A 10,025-nucleotide genomic window follows, 5' to 3' on the forward strand; every position below is an offset into this window, starting at 1 on the left:
TTCACAGGTGCTTCAAGAGGCGGCAAAGAAGCCACCATATCAACTTTATACAAACGCATCAAACTAGAAAAATTTAGATTCCCAAAACATGCATGCTAATGTTTTGCATTTGAAACAACCTTTGAATCCACAACTGCATCTACAAAATTCTATCCACATGTGTCATACAAAGTGATTTTATACAACCACAACATAAAATGCCAGATGCAACAATTTCATCACCAAAACTGAGATCATGAAGTGTACATCTGTCATTCACAAATTTGACAACAATATCAAGTCTAGCAAGTGCAAATACATACAAAAGGTTCTTTTTGATCCCAGGTACATAAAGTGCGTATCACAAGTGTGAAAGGGATACCATTCACAACAGTCACCACAATCGTTCCAGCTCCCTTGACCGAATAAGAGGCATTATTGGCACAAGTGATTGTATCCTCATGAGGGACATCCTTGAGAGAGGTAAATAAGTCACGATGAGAGGTAATGTGCTTTCTAGCACCATTATCAAAGTACCACACATGAGAATTTTACAAAAATTGACATACATGCATCCTGGATAGAAGGATCATTAATACACTCTGCACTAAAAGTCCATTTTGCATCTATATCAACATGACAATCTCCTTTCATAGAAGACTCTACAATAGCTACACTTGTAGTGGAACCAGCGTCTTTCTTCTTAGAATCTTTTGTTGTCAATTTTGGACACTACTTGATCAAGTGATCATTAGCTTTACAATAATGGCAGTGCATCTTCTTTTTGCCTTTTCCATCAGAGTTTCTAGAGGAAGTGGTGCCAATAGAAGCATTAGCAACAAGTGATTTTTTGGTCATCAAAGAACAACAAGAAGTGGCTAGATTGCTATTACCCCTTTTCCTTTGAGTAGCAAAAAAACGCCTCTTCAATTGCACGCTATTTACCCCCGTGCTTTCTTGAAAGTGACTCTTGTAATAGTAATGTGCATAACGCATCAAACTTGACAACTATTGACAGATATGCCGCGAGCAGATGCTAGCACAATGAGAACAAGGCCAAAAAACTAAATGTCTGCCAAGGACAAAGCTCGACCCGTAGGCACATGGAAACAAGTGGATGGTTGTCAATCAACTACTCGACCTTCTAAGACAATCACTAATCGAGGAAATCAAACCTAGACATACTGGGTATATGCATGCTAAGGTGGTACACTAGCTACTTGATTTTTGGGGGCTAGCCACTTCATGTTCTACCTAAGTTTGTAAGTGGTGGAGGTCACTTGTAGTACCGAATTTGAGAACATGGGGGTTTTTTTTTTCAATATATACATATTAGTGTCTTTTTTCAAAAAGTGAGTTTGAGTGGCTTGGGCCCCTTTGTAACAGCCGCGAGCGGGGGAATTATGACGCGGAGAGCTGGGGGCATGGAGCTACTGTCGCACACCAAACGGGCTCAGTCCTCTCCACAACACGTCAAGGAGCAGGTGGGGAAAGAAAGGAAGGCACACAGGCACAGGTCTCAGGAGCAAGAAGCAAGGCAGAAGGAGAGCAAGCCGGTGAGGAAGACACCACCTAGGCACGTCGTGCATGCTTCTCCAAACAAAAGAGCTGCATCCTCTACTTCTGAGGGGGAGGACCATGACACATGTAGGGTGAAGAAGAGAAGGCCAAATCCTACTCATGCAACACCTGTTGTAGAGGAGAGGCAAGCTCGTGGTTCCCGATCAAACCAAAATGTTGGAACCCCCTCTTCTCCTGCATCGATGTCTAGGTGGCAGCCTCCTCATGTCAACTTTGAGAGAAAGAGCTAGTTTTGCATGACAAAAGCAGAGGCCCATGAGGTGTACAAGCTTAATTGTGCTGGACAGGATCCTAGGCTCCTCAATGAGGAGGATTTTTCAGATGAAGACTGGCTACAAGTGTTTACTGAGGTGCCAAAGAGAGGCAACAAAGTCAAATGCAGGTTTGTTAAGAAGGAATTATGGAGCAAATTCTACTCCAAGTTCACTTTGGTGTACCAGGGCCTCCTGGGAAATATGGTATGGAGGTAACAAAGGCATTTGCCAGGGGTTTCCTCTATGAACATTTGAGAGGGGCTGTGAATTGGGCAGCTTTTGCTGAGAGCATTGCAGCCAATATGGAATCTAGCAAGCTGCAGCTGAAGAAACAGAGATGGGCACCGTTCCACTCCACAAGTGCACCACAGAGCTCGCGGCACATGACCATGGTTACGAATGTAGATGATGGGGATGCCAACAGGGGTTTTGGCTTGCACAATGTGGCCAAATTTTCAAGGCTTGGAAATTTGTCTCTTCGTGAACTTGATGATGTTCAAATGGCTGTGGCATTCAGCCAAGCAAAGGCATTAACGTAGTACCATGAAGCGTGTCAAAGACGAGATGCCATGCAAGCAAATGTGCATTGAAATGAGGGGGCAATGTCAATCATTTACAGTGTGACAACGTAGCTTGCTAAAGCCAAACATCAATTGGGGGAGCTGCAATCATCTGTGGTGGATAGTGCTGATGTGGAAAGGGAGAAGACACGGGTCTTCAAGCTCGAAATGACGCTAGAGACCTTGCAAGCTGAGGTGGAGGATGATGATTGCAGTGCAGAGTTACCTGAGATTACTAGGGAAATTGAGATGAATGAAGAAATTATCCCCATATTGAATGCTTGTGTTGATTTTGTAAATGCCATGCAACGCAAAAAAAAGCCCGGTTCATTTGCAGGTTCCACCCCCCAAAGTGCCACCACCTAATGCTGAGATATCGCAGGTTCGTGATAGCTGCAGTGCATGTGGCCTGCTCATGTACGACGAAGAGGCGTTGGGGATATTCATACTCCCTTGAAGACATGCTTACCACATATATTGTTTTGCCAGCCTTGCTGACAGAGAGGGAAAATGCTTGGCTGCAAGTTGTGGTCGTCTCATCCCAGATATATCAAGGAATTAATGTTTGTAGACAGTGGGGGCGACACATCTCCTGGATGCTTAAAGTTTGGTAAGCAGTCATTTTGCTCATTTACATATGGTATCTATGAATGTAGCTGAGAATGTGCATTGTTATTACCATCTTCCTAGGTAACATATGGGTAGACACCTAACATAGAGGTAGTTGTGTTTGTGGTAGAATTAGTCTACTACTAGTACAACTTCAGGCCTGTGCATACTTGTAGGTTTCATATGAGCATGATCTCAAAGGTGGCTACCTATAATTGCATCTCCACAAGTACTAGCTTCCAAAGTGGTTCTTATTGGGCCAGACATCTAATAGTGGGACATGAAGGGTAGCCACCTTGTTAGACAGTAGCTATGGTGCCTATTTCTTAATGGCAGGCAGCTTCCCTCCAAGAGAACTATGGTACCTCTTGTACGTGTGGTAGCAATGTGGTTGGCTAGGTGGTACCATGTATAGGTGTTCTAGACTAGATATTAGCTAGGTAGGTCTTAGCTGGCAAGGTGGCAGTTGGCTGGGTGGTAGATGGCTAGCTGCTCACTAGCTACCACTAGCTACTCATAGCTAGCTAGTGACTAGCTATTGCTGAGTGGTGGCTACCTAGTCAACACTACCTAGTCACAGGTAGCCACCCTTCAGCACTACCTAGTCACAAATGCTGACTTGCTAGCTGGTTGGGTAGTATGTGGCTAGTGACTATGTGGTAGCTTCTACAAAGGTGGTAGTACCTATGGTAGGTGGTGGTCCACCCCACCCAAGTCAGGCCTGCCTAGTCACAAGTGTTGACTTGGTTGCTGGCTGGATAGTAGGTGGCTAGGTGGCTAGTGGCTTATGTGCTAACTACTCCAAAGGTGGTAGCTATGGTAGGGGTGACTACCAATTTATTGCCATGATCATGTGTCTTGCATTCAATCTTTAGGCACCAATGTTGTACTGGCTAAATTGTAGCTACTATGGTTTAAGACACCCAGCACAGTGTTGTTACCCACTAGTATTGTGGTAGCTACCAGTCTGGGGATAGCTATGCTAGATACCTTTTTCATGCAATGGTATCTAGCATAGCTTGTCATAACCTAAATTGCCTAATGCTTTTGTAGAACCTACCTCCAAGAAAAAAAGTGAGGCGCAGGTCCTTTCAACCAAATCAGATGACAGTTTTGGTAACCCTCTCTTTGGGGACATTCGTACAATATTTGTATGGTCTTGTCAATAAATGTTGCCTAAGCTTCCTAGCTATTGATCAGATGCTAAAAAGGGTGATCTAAACACCAAAGTGATCTCCAAAAGTGGGTGCTACGATAAGTGTTCTCTCCGATAAGGAAGAGAGGCATTGCAATCTAGAAGGTAACAACAGTTCCTTGGGTGCTTCGAAGCACTTGTTTAGTACAAAGTTTACTCATCATTGTTTTTTACAATGCACCTAGAGTTTATTTTTGGGATGTTTCAGAAACAGATGTACCTGATATAGAGGAACCCAATTATGGATGGTGATGTGTCCCCATTGTGCATGAAATACTTGCGGAATCACCACTTGTCAGGGAAGAAGTGGAGCTCTTCAAGAGCCAGTATCCTAGCAAACCCTTGACATCCATACCGATGAACCAAGAGAAATCTCCCTCAAAAAGCCCTGATATTGCAGAGGCTTTTGCAGCGGCAAGAAATGCAAAAAAACACAAAGGGACTTCAGGTATAACTGGGTAGTCTCTGAGATGTTTGCATATGTATGGCTTGATTAGCGTGTTTATTAATAGTTACTGCTCCTGCAGGGGGGGCAAGGGGAGACCATAATGAAAGGCTGGATGCATCCAAAGGGTCAGAGAGTGCTAAAGAGAAGGATTCTGTGGTTGTGGATGGGATACCGGTGCAGTAAGCGGAGAAAACCTCAAAAAAAGTGTTGCAAACACACGGGCAAAAAGATGTCTGGCTTAGACTCTACCTAGTGTCCATGAGTGATGCTTTATAGCCAACCCTTCTATGAGCCTTTTTGGTTGTACCATCCTTTTTGTATCAAACCACTATCCTTATTTGTACCGCAATCCTTTCATAATGTCCATGAGTGATGCTTTATAGCCAACCCTTCTATGATGTCTATAATGTCTGGCTTAGACTCTACCTAGTGTCCATGAGTGATGCTTTATAGCCAACCCTTCTATGAGCCTTTTTGGTTGTACCATCCTTTTTGTATCAAACCACTATCCTTATTTGTACCGCAATCCTTTCATAATGTAACAATAGAACGTTTGGATCAACGTGGAGTTCCTCTTTCACTGTCAAAGTGTTTTTTTATGTGACTTGTGATGTGGTGCATGTGTCTTTTGATGCCTTGTCCATTGAGGTGAGATCTATTTTCTCTTAAAAAAATTAATATTGCAACTTTTTGACTCTTGCGTTCTGTTTGTTTAGAGGAACTCAAACCCTTGGGCTATAGCAGGTGGAAATGGGTAATGCCCCAAGGATTGAAAGGGCTTTTGAAGATCTTGTCTACTTTATGACGCACAGGTTTTGCCAACACAACAAAAACAACAAAGGAGCTACTCCTGCTGATACAATCTTTGGCTATTTTTCCTGGCAAGGAAGGCACTGACATGAAGAGTGGTACAATGTCTGATGATGAATCACATGATCCTACTGCCGGGGCATCCACGCATGTGCACCCAGCGGCCCCTCCAGACTTCATCCTTGTCGGTGATGCTCAGAAAGATTTCCCTCTGGGGCAAGATGTGCAGCCAGAGCCTCCAAAAGAAGTGCATTTGCCAGAGTTACAGCAAGATGTAAGTTCCTGTACAGAAAGGTGGAAGGATGTTCTGATGCCTTTCCCAATTAGCATTGTGACTGCTCCGCTGATGGAGGGTACACCACCTCCAACCTGTCCTGCTAAAAAAGTCCTGGTATTAGACATGAATGAGAATCTCTTGAGAAGATACCCCAATCCAGAGATCCCTCTGAGAACCAAAGATTTTCTCTGTCGAAAAGTGTTCAAGGGAGGCAGTGACCATGGCACCTTTTGCATAATCAGGCGAGATGTGCTTCAATTTCTTCGTGAATGCGCAGACATTTTTCACCTTTGCATCTGGTCCAGCTGCACTAACAGAAACATGAATATTACACTTAAGGGTTTCCTGAGCGGGATGCACCCCAGAATTTGGAAAGAGCAATTTTGCCAAACTGATTGCGTCAAATTTCCTTTTAGACTTATTGATATCAGAGAGCTGCAAGGTGGCGAAGCAAAACCAGTTTTTGTAAAGGGATTACTGGAGCTCTTAAAAAGGAGACCACATTGGAGGGGGTCACCGATTCTTATGGTGGACGATGCACGATACAAAAATATTCTCAACAGTGATACAACCATGATATGTCCACCAACATTTCAATCGGATGATGAATCACAGGATCCTCGCTACCTCACGAACACTCTTTTGCCGTGGCTAAAGGGGTGGAACTGTGTGCAAGATTCTGATCAGTATGTTAGGATGCACATGATATCAAATGAGAAGGATCAGGTTTCCCAATATGTTATCAAATATTGGTCACAGAGAAAAGTGACTCGATCGTAAGAGACCAAGTTTAGGTTTGGGCCTATGTACTTGTGTAAACAGCCAGTGGGAGTTGATAACCCCTTTTTGTATCATTGACCTGTTTATATCAGCCTTCTTGAATCTGTAACTGGCTTCATACTAAAATGGATATCGTGACTTCTTGGCATTTCTGATTTTGTTGGGAAATGATACGCGGTACTTCAAGTCATTTGTAATTGAGTTGAAATTTTTAAATCTTAGTCAAATGTGTTGTAGACTCCTTGCAAATGCCACCAGTATAAATCTTGTTGTATGGTAGATGTCTATTTCTGCATGGTAGCTACCTGTTTATGAATGTTAGCTCTATTTTCTACAAGGTAGCTGCCTATCCTTGATTGGCAGCTATCTATTTTTGCATGGTAGCTGCCTGTTAAAGATTGGTAGCTATCTATTTTCAGCATGGTAGCTAGCTTCTTATTACTGGTAGCTATCTATTTTCAGCATGGTAGCTAGCTGCTCATGACTGGTAGCTATCTAGTATTAGCATGGTAGCTAGCTTTATCTACATGGTAGCTCTATGTGGCAGCTATCTATTTCTTTCTGGTAGCTACCTGTTTCTACATGGTAGCTACCTGTTGTCTCATGGTAGCTACCCCCTCTGACTCATGATTCATACTCATGACAATTTTGAAATAGAAGATTGTGTGCATGGGAGAGTTAGAGAGAGAAATGAAAGGGAGGGAGAGAGAGAGAGAGAGAGAGAGAGAGAGAGAGAGAGAGGGAGGGAGGGGGGAGAGAGAGGATGATGGTTTTACAGTTCCAATTTTTTAATTGATTCGCGGTTGGAGTTTGATGATGAGGCCTTGTGCCTTAGTCTGGGAACCATCAGCTAAAGACTTTAATCCTCTTCTTGGATGTTTGTTCTTCCTACCGCTTACCAAAAGCTCCTGTTGTGGATCCTTAATCTTAGTCCTATGTCTTTTTTGTTATGGCCGAGGCTCGTCCCCTTGGGATTTTGCTGTGATATAATATTTCAATGGTTTTACCTCGACAATTTTCAGCCTTGTGTTGGGGTTTTCAGCCGTTACGGTGTAGTTTTATGTTATAGTTTTTGTCCACCTTCTTTTCCGCGGAGAGAGAGAGAGAGAGAGAGAGAGAGAGAGAGAGAGAGAGAGAGAGAGAGAGAGAGAGAGAGAGAGAGAGAGAGAGAGAGAGAGAGAGAGAGAGAGAGAGAGAGAGAGAGAGAGAGAGAGACCGTGACTCGAGGATGCTAGTTTTTCTCACCTGTAAGGCAACTGTCTATGAATCCTTTTCACCCAAATTTGTCCATGTCAGACTTGTAGAAAACAATTCAAATTTTGTTGATGGAACCATAAAACCCGTCTATGGTCTCATAAAGCGGTAATTCATTCAATTAATACCTAGAATTATTCACACACACATACTTTAAACTCGTTTCCTCGCTCAACACCTGGTTGGCTCGAAAGTCCGGGGCCCCTTGCGGTATTTATTTTTTAGTTAGAAGTGGGAAATTGCAATGGCTTTGAATACCAAGGTTCCTGACTTGTTCACACCTAGTCATCACCCACTCTGGCTAAATTGAGGTTTAAGGATTTAGAGGAGATTTTGAATTTTGGTTGGATTATTGTTTGTTCATTGACGATGAGGCCTTGTGCCTCGAACCCTAAACCATCAGCTGAAGACTTCCCTACCCACAACAACTTCCAAGTGAAAGGCATTACAGAGCAAACACTTCTCTACCCACAGCAACCTCCAAAGTGAAAGGAAGGAACCATTACATGTACAAAAATAGAGAGCAGACGTCCTACTGTGAATTAGAGCCCAAGAACAACATAGCAGTATATCCTTGCACCATTTAATTTGGAAGAAACAAAGGATACTTTACTCATTGAATATACTGGAAATTCTAAGGTCCGTATGTATCAAAGGGAATGTTGTTGTAAACAGCCTCATATACATCCGAGGACATCATAAACAAGTTATGGTCGATTCTCTCCATGGGAAACTTGATAGCTCTCACAAGGTATGAGTGCAAGAGCTCGTATTCATGTGGATTCCAGATCGCTGCTCATACCAAATTCCCTTAACCACATAAGATCCTTGCAGGCAATAATTACCCCAAGCATCGGTAATTGGAGACTCGATGCATGACTTCTCTCCCGTGCACTTCAACAAATAGAAGTCCACAAGCTCTTCATTGTCTGCACTTGCAGCAACAACAAAGTTATCATCTACATGCAGAACATCTATAAGGGCATCATAATGTCCTTCATAGGCTGGGTTGTCTGTTTCTTCCTCCACCTCAAAGTCATCTGTGGGCTCGATCAAAACATACTCCCAAGACCCCACATGCGCAGAATTGGAGCATCTCCTCCAGAGACCGTGCATACATGCACTACAAAAGCATGATAGTGTCCTACTTTTTAGAGCTCTCCCATTTGTCAGCAAATAACCAGATTCGCATGAATGCTCCATGCATTAGGGAAAACCTTACAATCCCATGCCTGACTTCGATCGACCACATCTAACTTGATCTCCCAAAACACTCGTGATACTAGCCTGGTCTTCGATGGATAAGAAGCCTCTGCGCCTGTAGACATGGTCTCCCTCAAGAATGCTACAACTTCATGTGCACACTGGAGTCTTACTCCATTTGGCTTCAACTGCTCATGAGTGAGATGACGTTTGATGACAACCCCTACTCCATCATGCTCACCTTTTCCATGACCTGATCCTGAAAAATTCCATGTCATAAGAGCCCCTGTTAGAGTGCCATACCTAGAAACAAAGTAAAAAGGCCTCCTGGCTTTGAATTGAGAGGCCGCGCCATCCAACCACACCCAATGTTCTTGGACTGCTATGCTAAGTTGTTGCAACCATTGGTGATGTAACATGAAACAATGTTGAACAAAAAGAGTATCATGAGTCTTGTCATTTGATATATAGAAGTGATAATATTTTTGAACCACTCCTGCTACACGGATATAGGTGATGTGGACAAATATTGTGACTTGATCATAGTACTAGTGCATTGTTTGAATCTCGTTCTGCTCTTTGAACGTGTAGTTCTTTGCAAAGTCCACTACAGACAATACCACCATTTCTGGAAAAATTAGAAGACACTCTTTCAATTGCTCAGCCTGCCATCTATACACAGAGTTATGTTGGATATAATTCTTCAAGTGGTCCCTTAAAAAAACCAGAAGCTCTTTGCTATTTATCTTCTTGAATGAAAGGACTTTCCTCTTCTTCTTTTTCCCGGCATCTGTTTGTCCAACTTCGACATCCTCGAATAGCCTGGCTGTCACGATGCATCCTGTCAATGATTCTTCCCTTGGGCATGGAGGCATTTTTTTAGGTCCACAAATAGAGCATTCTCCCATTAAACATTTTTTATTGTGATGGCTGCCACTTTCAGACGTCGGACACACAACAAATTCCCATAGTAATGTCATACTTCTGTAGGTTTGAGCACATGCATTGCACTTGTCAGTGGCCCCACAAATTTTACATTGGCAAGTACAACTGACGAAATGCAAGCCAAGAGAAC

The 10,025-nt window shown here is 43.0% G+C and overlaps 2 pseudogenes; both read left to right on the forward strand.

Annotated features, from left to right (window-relative positions):
* The first annotated feature begins 1,403 nt into the window (after positions 1-1,403).
* Positions 1,404-2,446, forward strand: LOC147428812 (uncharacterized; annotated as a pseudogene).
* A 1,973-nt stretch (positions 2,447-4,419) lies between these two features.
* On the forward strand, positions 4,420-6,493 carry LOC147428813 (uncharacterized; annotated as a pseudogene).
* The last annotated feature ends 3,532 nt before the right edge of the window (positions 6,494-10,025 follow it).

The sequence above is a fragment of the Adiantum capillus-veneris genome, chromosome 23 (assembly GCF_014529385.1).
Source record: "Adiantum capillus-veneris isolate H3 chromosome 23, ASM1452938v2, whole genome shotgun sequence".
Taxonomy (NCBI): Eukaryota; Viridiplantae; Streptophyta; class Polypodiopsida; order Polypodiales; family Pteridaceae; genus Adiantum; species Adiantum capillus-veneris.